Source organism: Balaenoptera borealis (genome assembly GCF_965194805.1).
Source record: "Balaenoptera borealis genome assembly, contig: HAP1_SCAFFOLD_1511, whole genome shotgun sequence".
Classification (NCBI taxonomy): Eukaryota; Metazoa; Chordata; class Mammalia; order Artiodactyla; family Balaenopteridae; genus Balaenoptera; species Balaenoptera borealis.
The window spans coordinates 12,732-23,035 of NW_028122716.1; the positions used below are offsets into that span (position 1 = coordinate 12,732).

Here is a 10,304-nt window from a genome sequence, read left to right on the forward strand (position 1 = left end):
ACAGATACAGCTGCCATAGGGTCCCACAATTCCACTCCCGGGCATAGATCCGGAGAAAACTCTAATTCAAAACTATACATACACCCCTGGCATTTCCCTGGTGGTCCAGTGGTTAAGAATCCACGCTTCCAGTGCAGGGGGCGTGGGTTCCATCTCTGGTCAGGGAACTAAGATCTCACATGCCGTGTGACAATAAAAGAAGAAAGAAAAAAGAAAGAAAGAAAGAGAGAAAGAGAGAAAGAGAGAGAAAGAAAGAAAGAAAGAAAGAGAGAGAGAAAGAAAGAAAGGAAGAAAGGAAGAAGGAAAGAAGAAAGAAAGATACATGCACCCCAACGTTCATTGCAGCACTATTTACAGTAGCCAAGACATGGAAGCTACCTAAATGTCCACTGATGGATGAATGGATAAAGAAGATGTGGTACATATATACAATGGAATATTATTCAGCCATAAAAAGAATGAAATAATGCTATTTGCAGCAACGTGGATGGACCTAGAGATTATCATACTAAGTGAAGTAAGTCAGAAGAGAAAGACAAATATCATATGATCTCACTTATATGTGAAATCTAAAATACGACACAAATGAACTCGTCTACAAAACAAAAACAGACTCACAGACATAGAGAACAGACTTGTGGTTGCCAAGGGGGAGAAACAGTGAGGGAGGGTTGGATTGGGAGTTTGGGGTTAGCAGATGCAAACTATTAAATATGGGATGGATAAACTACAACGTCCTACTGTCTAGCACAGGGAACTATATTCAGTATCCTGTGATAAGCCATAACGGAAAAGAAAAAAGTTTTATTTATAGGTTCCATCCCTAACTGAGCTGGCCCATCGCCTCCCATGGTTCTAAGTGCAGCCCGAGGCTGCAGACTTCCCACCGTGGTCTTCAGCTCCAGAGCAAGCCACCTGCGAACCACCCACATCTTCCCAGGGGCTGGCAACTCTCCTTTGCTACTGATTCCAAGACACATCCAAATAGCAAAAATGTGACCATGAAAAGAAACTCAGGCATGTTCAAATCAGGGAAATAACATTCTTAGCTCTGTTCAGTACTCGCTTAATTTTACAAGAGCTTAGAGTTACAAAAAAGTTGCAAAGATCTGTACAGTGTGCCGTGGACCCTGACCCAGTACCCCTATTTCCAACTCGTTAGTACCTTAGTACGAGATGTTTATCCAACTAAGGAACCAAGATGGATACATTGTTATTAACTAAAGTCCACACTTTATTAGAATTTCCCTAGTGTTCCCCTAACATCCTTTTTCTGTCCCAGTCTCCTCTGGGCTGTGACATTTCTCAGACGTCGCTGGGTTTTGATACCTTGAAAGTTTTGAGGACTGGTCAGGTGTTTTGTCCCTCAAATTGTTTGTCTGTTTGTTTTCTGGTGTTTTCTTATGGTTGGTCTGGAGTTATGGGGTTTGGGGCGGAAGACCCAGACAGAGATAAAAATGCCATTCTCCTCAGGTCACATCAAGGATACACACCATCAACGGGACTTATGACAAACGATTTTACCCTTGATCACCTGGCCAGTATCGTCTTTTTTTTCTTGCTGCGTTGGGTCTTCGTTGCGTGTGGGCTTCAGTAGTTCTGGCTCCCAGGATCTAGAGTGCAGGCTCAGTAGTTGTGGCCCACGGGCTTAGTTGATCTGCGGCACCTGGGATCTTCCCGGACCAGGGCTTGAACCTGTGTCCCCTGCATTGGCAGGCGGATTCTTTTCTTTTTTTCTTTTGCAACCAAAACTTTAATCCCAAGGATTCTCACAAAACATATTACAAATGACAGCATGAAAAAAAAAATTGCACAGTAACTCAAAGTTCAGCTCTACAATATACTCTTAATCTGGCAGGACATTGGTATCTTGATAATCTCAAATTTCCAAAAAATATTACAAAGAGCTATGTATTCATGTACAGCAATCACAGAGGGGATGTATGACCTAACTCAAAGGTAAACTAACTTCCTTGAAACTTCTTAGATTTTAAACTCCCTGGACAACCTCTTGTCCGGTGTGAAGACTAGTGGAATTTTTAAACCTCTAATCTAGGGTAAGGGTGCGGCTTTCATTTTTACCTGCTGGCTTGGGTTCACAGCACCTTTTAAAGACTGCTTGCTTAACTACAGCTGCATATCATATCCCAGCTACAGAAAGTCTTTTCAATGTTTGCCAGTGTTGTTTCCATAATAGTAAACATCACACTTTAGGTGGGCAGGAGTTAGAGTTTTATTATCAGTCTAGGCAAGACCAAAAATTCAAAGCAAGTTCAATTTTGCTTAAGGGAACATTGTAAGGTAACAATTCTTCATATTACATGCCTCACAGGACCCATTTCAAACCATAGAGAATGACACCTTTATGTGTCACTCTCCCAAGAGACAAACAAATGTGAACAACTAAAACATTTAAAAAGTGCACCAAGCTTCGGAAGTCTCAAACAGAACTTGAATTTTCTGTACATACTCCTGCCAAATGAAGTTATTGCCTGTACACCACTCCTCTTGCAAAGTGGTCTTCTATTTCCTTTCATCTGACCTAGATCGGCTAGGAGACCTAGAGAAAGATCAGGACGGCTTGTGATTTCTCTCTTGGGACAGGGATCTCTCTCTTCTCCTATATCTAGAAAGGGACCTGCTCTGGCTGACGGAGAAGGCTCTCCATGTTGGAGATGTGCGGGAGGTGGAGGACTCCTCCTCCCATAATCATCTCGAGGGCGACGACCCCAAGAAGGAGGCAGTCACGATTTCGACTTCTCTTTTCCCATTCGACAGGTCCACTCTTACTCGGCAGCCACATAGTGTTCTCCCATCTAGTTCTCGGACAGCATCGGCTGCATCTCGGGGATCTTCACATTCAACGAGAGCGAAGCCGGGAGGGTTTTTAGCAACCCACACACTTCAGAGTGGTCCATAATAGCCTAAAGCTCGTTCCAATTCAGCCTTGTTACCACTGTTTCCAAGATTCCCTACATAAACTTTACAGTCCAACGGACAGGAATCACGTTGCAAGACTCTCGTGGCTCCTGGGTTTCACGGGCCACAGGGTGGTCCCGGGCCTCTAGAATCTGGTAGCTGAATCTGCTCGCACAAGCTGTCCTGTGGGGATGCGTTTCCCCCTATGTGTCCAGCCCGGGGCCCTGCTGTCTTGGCCCGGCCTCCCGGGTGAGAGGGTGAACCCCAGCTCCCTGGAGCAGACACTCAGAGCCCTGGTGACCGGACTCACGGCTGATGGGGCTGGAGCGGTGGCTGGATGCGTGTGGCCAGCCTGGTGGTGTTTGGCCCCGTCTGCAGTTCCAGCTCCAGCTGAGAAAGAGCCTCCCTGTGTTACTTTCTCCTGGTTGTGTAAGGATCCCCGGTGTCATTTGACAGAAATGTAGACGGTGTGTTCTTTCTCTCTTTTCTCCCTGCTTCCTCTCCTCCCTCTCTGCCTCCCTCTCTCCCTGTACCTCTTTCCCTGTTCCGCTCTCCCTCTACCTCTTTCCCACTCCCCCTCTCTCTCCCTCTCTGTCTCTTCCTCTATCCCTCCCTCTCTCCCTCTCCCTCCCTCTCCCTCTTTCCTCTCCCTCTCTCCCTCTCCCTCTCTCCCTCTTCCCTCTCTCCCTCTTCCCTCTGCCTATTTCCTCTGCCTCTTTCCTCTCCCTCTTCCCTCTCCTCTTTCCCTCTCCTTCTCTCCCTCCCCTCTCCCTCTGGGAGGGAGTGAGGGAGATGGAGAGATGGAGGGAGCGGGAGAGTTAGACGGAGAGTGAGAGGGAGAGGGAGAAGAGGGAGGAAAGGGAGGGAGGAAACGTCTATCCCTCCCTCCCTCCCTCTCCTCCCTTTCCCTCTCCCTCCGTCTCTCCGTCTCCCTCACTCCCTCTCGAGAGGGAGAGACGGAGGGAGAGGCAAAGACAAGAGAGAGGGGGAGAGGGAGAGAGGGAGGGGGAGAGAGAGGGGGGAGAGAGGGAGAGCTCTCTTCCTCCCTTCCTCTCCCTCTCTCCTCCTTCTCTCCCTCTCTCCCTCACCCTCTCTCCCTCTACCTCCCTCCATCACTTTCCCTCCTTCTCCCTCTCCCTCTCTCCCTCCCAGAGAGGGAGAGACAGAGGGAGAGGGAGAGGGGGGAGACAGGGACACGGAGAGGGAGGGAGGGAGGGAGGGAGGGAGACAGAGAGGGAAGCAGGCACCCTCTCGCCTTCTCCCTCTCCCTACCTCCTTCTCCGACTCCCCCTCTCCTCTCCCTCTGTCTCTCCCTCTCCCTCCCTCCCTCTAGGAGAGGGAGAGGGAGAGGAAGGGAGGGAGAGGGAGAGAGGGAGGGGGAGGGAGACGGAGAGGGAGAGACGTGTCGCCCTCCTTCCCTCTCCCTCCCTCGCCCTTTCCCTTCCTCTCTCCCTCTCCCTCCCTCTGTCTCACCCTCTCCCTCCCTCTGTCTCTCCCTCTCCCTCACTCCCTCCCAGAGAGGGAGAGATGGAGGGAGAGGGAGAGACGAGGGAGAGGGGGAGAGGGAGAGAGGGAGGGGGGAGAGAGGGAGGGGGGAGAGAGGGAGAGAAGGAGGAGAGAGGGAAAGGGAGGAATAGACCTCTCTCTCTCTCCCTCTCTCCGTCTCTCCCTCTCTCTCCCTCTCTCTCCCTCTCCCTCTCCCTTGTCTCTGCCTCTTCGTCTCTCTGTCTCTGGGAGGGAGTGAGGGAGATGGAGAGACGGAGGGAGAGGGAGGAGAGGGAGCGAGGAAGAGGGAGAGAGGGAGGGAGGGAGGGAGAGAGGGAGGGAGAGAGGGATAGAGGGAGGGAGGGAAAGATGTCTTTGTCTTTCCCTCCCTCCCTCTATCCCTCTCTCCCTCTCCCCCCTCCCTCTCCTGCTCCCTGTCCCTCTCCCTCCCTCTATCCCTCTCCCCCCTCCCTCTCCTGCTCCCTGTCCCTCTCCCTCCACCTCCTTCCCTCTCTGGAGAGGGGAGGAGGTGGAGGGAGAGGGAGCACGAGAGGGAGAGAGGGAGAGGGAAAGAGGTATAGGAAGAGCGGAACAGGAAAACAGGGACAGGGAAAGGGGGACAGGGAGAGAGGGAGAGGGAAAGAGGGAGAGGGAGAGCAGAGCAGGGAAACAGGGACAGGGAAAGAGGGAGGCAGAGAGGGAGATGGAAACGGGGAAAGGGAGGGGGGACGGATAGAGGGAGAGGGAGAGAGGGACAGGGAAAGAGAGACAGGGATGGAGGGAGGGAGAGAGGGACAGGACAGGGCAAGAGGGACAGGGAGAGAGGGAGGGAGAGAGGGAGGGAGAGAGGCAGAGGGAGAGATGGAGGGAGAGTGAGAGGCAGGGAGGTAGAGGGAGGGAGGGAGGGAGGGAGACAGAGAGGGAGACAGGGAGAAGGGCTGATGGGGGCTCCCTCCCCCTCCCATCCTCTGCCCACTGCTTTCTCTTTTTTCTGCTTCAACAAACACCAGGCGCCTTTCAGATCAGCCCTGAAGTCAACGTTGATGCTTGGGACGGCCTGACCTCCCCGCTGCCTTCCAGCCCAGGACCACAGCTGGGAGATGAAGTCTGCGGGGCCCTGGGGTGGCGGCGGCGGCGGAGGTGGTGGAGGCAGGCACCTCCTCTGACGCCCAATCTCTCCTCGTTTACGAGGCAGCCGCCAGCTCCCCTCCATGACTCCCCAAGATTTGGGGCCATTTTAATATGTGTCGATAATGCCATGAGCTACTATTTAACTTTTCCACGAGGACCCATCTCCCGAAATGCAGTGGTTTTCAGGCTTGGCTGCACTAGAGAACCCCCAGGGAAAGGAGAGACGTCTGTACCTCCCTCTCTCTCCCTCTCCCTCCGTATCTCCTTCTGGCTCTCTCCCTCTCCTTCTGGGGTGATGCCCGATGAGCTCAGATTCGCAGATGTTCCCCCCATCCCCTCTCTGTGCCTTGCGTGGGGCCTGGGCCTTCTCACTGTGGCCCGGGAACAGCCTCGACATTCAGACATCGGTTCCTGCAAGGACACTTGCGTTTGGTCCATACCGCATGTGGCTGCAGTCTGTGCTTCTCCCGTTTAGCATCTTCAGTAGATGGGGGCTGTGCATGAGCCCTTCATCTTCCCCGCAGACACCACTGGTGCTTGCTCGGCCTCGCGGGTGATGTCCACGGGGGACAGACCTGTGTCCCCACCTTCTTGGGCTGCAGACAGGCCACATTGGTCCTGTGGTGACTGGGGGCTCCCAGGAGAACCCCACCGCAGACCCAGAGAGGTGGCCCCAGAGAAGGTGGCGTACGCCTGGGGCCAGGCCTCACCAGCCAACCACGGGCCACCTGCAGCAACAGGTCTCTCGCCGTCCAGGGGCTGGGTGTTCGGGCGCCGTGGGGATGAGCTGCTGTCTGCACGGCAGCCAAGTTTGTATTGTTGAGCCCGGGGAGGCCCCTGGGTGGCTCCTGGAGAGCCTGGTCACATTTCTTCCTGCCCTTGGCCTTAGAGCTCATCATGGTTCACGCCGTTTCTGTTTCCAAAAGGACCTGTGTTCATAAAGACCACATGTTAGGACAGCACCAAAGTGTCTAGAAATCCAGGCCAGGAGGAGGAGGGAGGGTGTTTGGCTGTGCCTGCCAGTGGCCTGAGAGCCCTCCCACCCACAGAGACCTGGCCCGGGGCCTGTGGGGAGGGCGTGGCCCACGGTCCCCAGCGCTGGCTGTCTCTGGGTTCCAGGAGAACTGCGCGATCCTCGGGGAGCTGGTAAGGCTGCAGGCTCAGAAGTCCCGCCTGCTGGGATTCAGCACGCGTGCCGACTCTGTGCTGGAGATGAACATGGCCAAGACCAGCCAGGTGGTGGCCACTTTCCTAGGTAACCCCGCCTCCCCGAGTCCCAGTGGGGACGGGGGTCAGGTGGACCTTGACTGGACGTGGTGCTGCCTGAGACCCCACTGTGTCAGCCCTTGGGGGTCGCCTTCCCCAACCCTTCATTCTGCCTCGAGGGGCGTGGGGTGGGGGGCGGCTGGGCGGCTGCCACAGGGACATAGCTGAGCCTCTCCCCTCCGCCCGCAGATGAGCTGGCCCAGAAGCTGAAGCCCCTCGGGGAGCAGGAGCGGCCGTGATCCTGGAGCTAAAGAAGGCTGAGTGCCAGAGGCGGGGCCTGCACTTTGATGGGCCCATCAACGTCTAGGACCTGCGCTACTACATGAACCAGGGGGAGGAGACGCGCTACCACGTGGACCAGTACCTGCTCAATGAGTCCTTCCCCATGCAGGTGGTCACGCGCGGGCGGCTGGGCATCTCCCAGGAGCTGCTGGGGCTGACCTTCGACCTGGAGGAAGGCGCCAACATGCGTCACGAAGATGAAGATGTGAGGCTCTACACGGTCCGGGACGCGGCCTCGGGCAAGGTCATCCATCAGCAAGTTCTACCTGGACCTCTACCCTCGGTGCATGCGTGGGGGAACCTGTCGGCCGTGAGCCGGGGCTCCTCTGTGGTAGCGGGGCCTCACCCGCGTCCCTCCCCAGGGAAGGGAAGTCCGGGCACATGGCCTGCTTTGGCCTGCAGCCGGGCTGCCTGCAGCAGGACGGGAGGCGCCAGATTGCCATCGCGGCCATGGTGGCCAACTTCACCAAGCCTACGCCCAACCCGCCCTCCCTGTTGCAGCATGATGAGCTGGAGACCTACTTCCATGAGTTCTGGCAAGCGATGCACCAGCTCCGCTCCCAGGAGGGTGCGGGCGAGGGGCTGAAGGCAGGGGGCGGGGAGGGCCCGGGCTCTCCCGTGGTCCTCAGGCAGGCCCTCGCCACGGGATTCTTCCGCTGATGTCACCCCGCACGAGGAGACGCTCTCGGTGTCAGTTTCCATCATCAAACCCCACGCACTGGGCGCGTAAACAACGGAAGTGGATGTCCTCGAGACTCTGGAGGCTGGAAGTCCCAGATCAAGGAGTCAGGACTGGTTCCCTGCATGTTAAATACAGGTATTCAAGAGTTGCCTTTAAAAAAGACAAAATAGAAGAAAGGAACGTTGCATGCAAGGCTGGTGACAGGCGGTGATGAGAACCAGAGGTTAGGCTCTGGGGCCGGGAGCACCACGCCCTGTGAGGCCCTGGGGCTGCTGCCAGTCTCGGTGGAGGCTCAGCAAGTCCCAGTGACTTCCCAATGTGGGGGGGGTCCCCAGATGAGCGTCTGGGCCCAGGACCCAGTGCTCGTTCAGTCTTCCTGCAGTCAGCCCTTCGTCCTGAGAGCGATGCTCTCACAGACTGCAACCGGAGCGCGTGGGGACACTTTACTGAGCTGTGCAGCCGTCACTACTGCCCTGTTCTGGAACATTTCCCTCACCCCAAAAAGGTCCCTCACGCCCTTAGTTATCATTCCCTCCCCTCCCCTGTCCCTGACAACCAGGAACCCACTCTGACTCTGTGGATCTAACTGTTCTGGACGTTTCCCCTCAGTGGGGTCACACCCTGTGTGTCCTTCTGTGTCTGACTTCTCTCGCTGAGCATCGTGTTCTCAGGGTGCATCCACGTGGCAGCGAGTGGCAGGGCTTCACAGCTTTGCGTGTCTGCGGGCCGGAAAAAAGACAAACGAAAAGAAGGGCACATTGCCTGCGACTCTGGTGACAGCCGGGGATGAGAACCAGAGGGTAGGCTCTGGGGCCGGGAGCGCCACGCCCTGTGAAGCCCTGGTGCTGCTGCCAGTCTCGGCGGGGCACGGGCAGCGCCGTCCCCCAGGAGCTGCTGGACAAGCTCATCAAGTCCCGGCTGGCCAACCCCCGTGCGGCCGGGCCGAGGGAAAGGAAAGGGGCTCCCGGACCGCCCGGCTGGAAAGCGCGGCCTGGACACAGTGCCAGCGCCCCCGTCTCCTTCCTCCCGCCATCCAGGCCTCTTCAACCTGCGCCAGATCGTCCTGGCCAAGGTGGACCAGGCCCTGCACATGCAGACGCCCTCGGACCCGGCCTAGGACAATGCCCGCCTCTGCCAGGAGATCCTCAGGGTCCCAGCCACGCCAGGTAGCCAAGCACACGCCGGGCCCACCTTAGCGGTCGGTTGGCGGCTACTGCCCAGTTCAAGAGGATCCTCTGGTGGTGTGTGAAGGGGGACCGACTGACGGGCTCTGGTCGAGGCCCGCTGACCTCTGGCCTCTTCCTGCCTGGGTTCCTGGGCTGGTCCCTCCAGCTGTGGCGCGCGGAGTCCGAGGGTGGGCTGGGCCTATCTGCACGTGCTTTCTGGAGAGCCTGGAAGAGGCAGGAGAGGGCTTCATACCCCGGACGGAACGCGTCGACGAGGTTTGCCCGTGCGTGTCGGTGCGGAGACGCAGTTCACTCCCTCGTGAGCGCTTTAACCCGCGCTCTCCCCGTGCTGGAGGGCGAGCCCTGACTCATCCCTCGGAGCCTCGGGCAGCTGTCCCTGTAAGATGCTTAGGGGTGAACCCTCGTGAGCTTCAGCAGAAAGTCAGCAAAGATTGAATTGTGTCCCTCCACTGAGTTGCCAGCAAGGTCCCCGTTTTCTAGAAGTGTTGGGCCAATACTCCCTCTAGTGGCAGGGGACTCAGACAGGGCTGCTTTGAGGCCCCAAGCTCTGGGCTCTGGGGAAGGGGCACGGAGCGGCCAGGGGGCCGGGCAGGAGCCTCTCCGCGTGTGTCCCAGGGACCCACCTGCCTGCGACTTTCGGCCACCTGGCAGGAAGCTACGACGCCCAGTCCTATGGCTACCTGTGCAGCGAGGTGTACTCCGCGGACACGGTCCACACACTCGTTTCAAGCAGGAGGGCGTCCTGAGTGGCAAGGTGAGAGGCCGGCCTGCCGTGCAGACCAACACGGAGGTCCTTGGCCTGGGCCTAGATGCTTGTGCCGCCCGCCTGGGCCTGCCAGGCTCTGAGGGCCCTGCCCAGAACCCCCTGCTCCCCTGCCCTTTGTTGAGTCACAGCAGAGGTGGCCACACCCACACCCTCCGTGAAGGGGGTGCTCCACCCTCCTGCAGCCCCGCCCCCTCTCCTCAGGTTGCCATGGACTACAGAAGCTGCATTCTGAGGCCAGGGGGCTCCGAGGATGCCAAGGGCATGGTGAAGCTCTTCCTGGGTTGTGACCCCATGCAGGACGCCTTCCTCCTGAGCAAAGGGCTGCAGGTTGAGGGCTGCAAGCCGCCGGCCTGCTGACGGCACGGGGTTTTGCCCCCCCGGGCGGGCCGGGTGCCTTAGCGCCCCGTCGGGGCGGGGGAGGGGCCGTGTGTCCTCCCAGCCCCCGAGTCCCCGGCGGCCGGCCTAGGCCAAAAGTCTCCACCTGGAAGTGTCTGGAAAGCCTGGCATCAAGGCTCCCCCTTGTTGCACTAATGCAATCCCTTCCTGGGGAGCTTTCCTGGTAACAAAACGGTTCTTTGAAAACGCA

General features: G+C 57.1%; 1 pseudogene across 1 annotated transcript; it reads left to right on the plus strand.

Annotated features, from left to right (window-relative positions):
* Positions 1–6,654: 6,654 nt before the first annotated feature.
* LOC309622088 (thimet oligopeptidase-like) lies at positions 6,655–10,075 on the plus strand (annotated as a pseudogene). Its single transcript has 7 exons — positions 6,655–6,790; positions 6,991–7,366; positions 7,446–7,716; positions 8,621–8,696; positions 8,803–8,931; positions 9,568–9,706; positions 9,920–10,075. The product of its transcript is annotated as a thimet oligopeptidase-like (transcript).
* Positions 10,076–10,304: the final 229 nt, after the last annotated feature.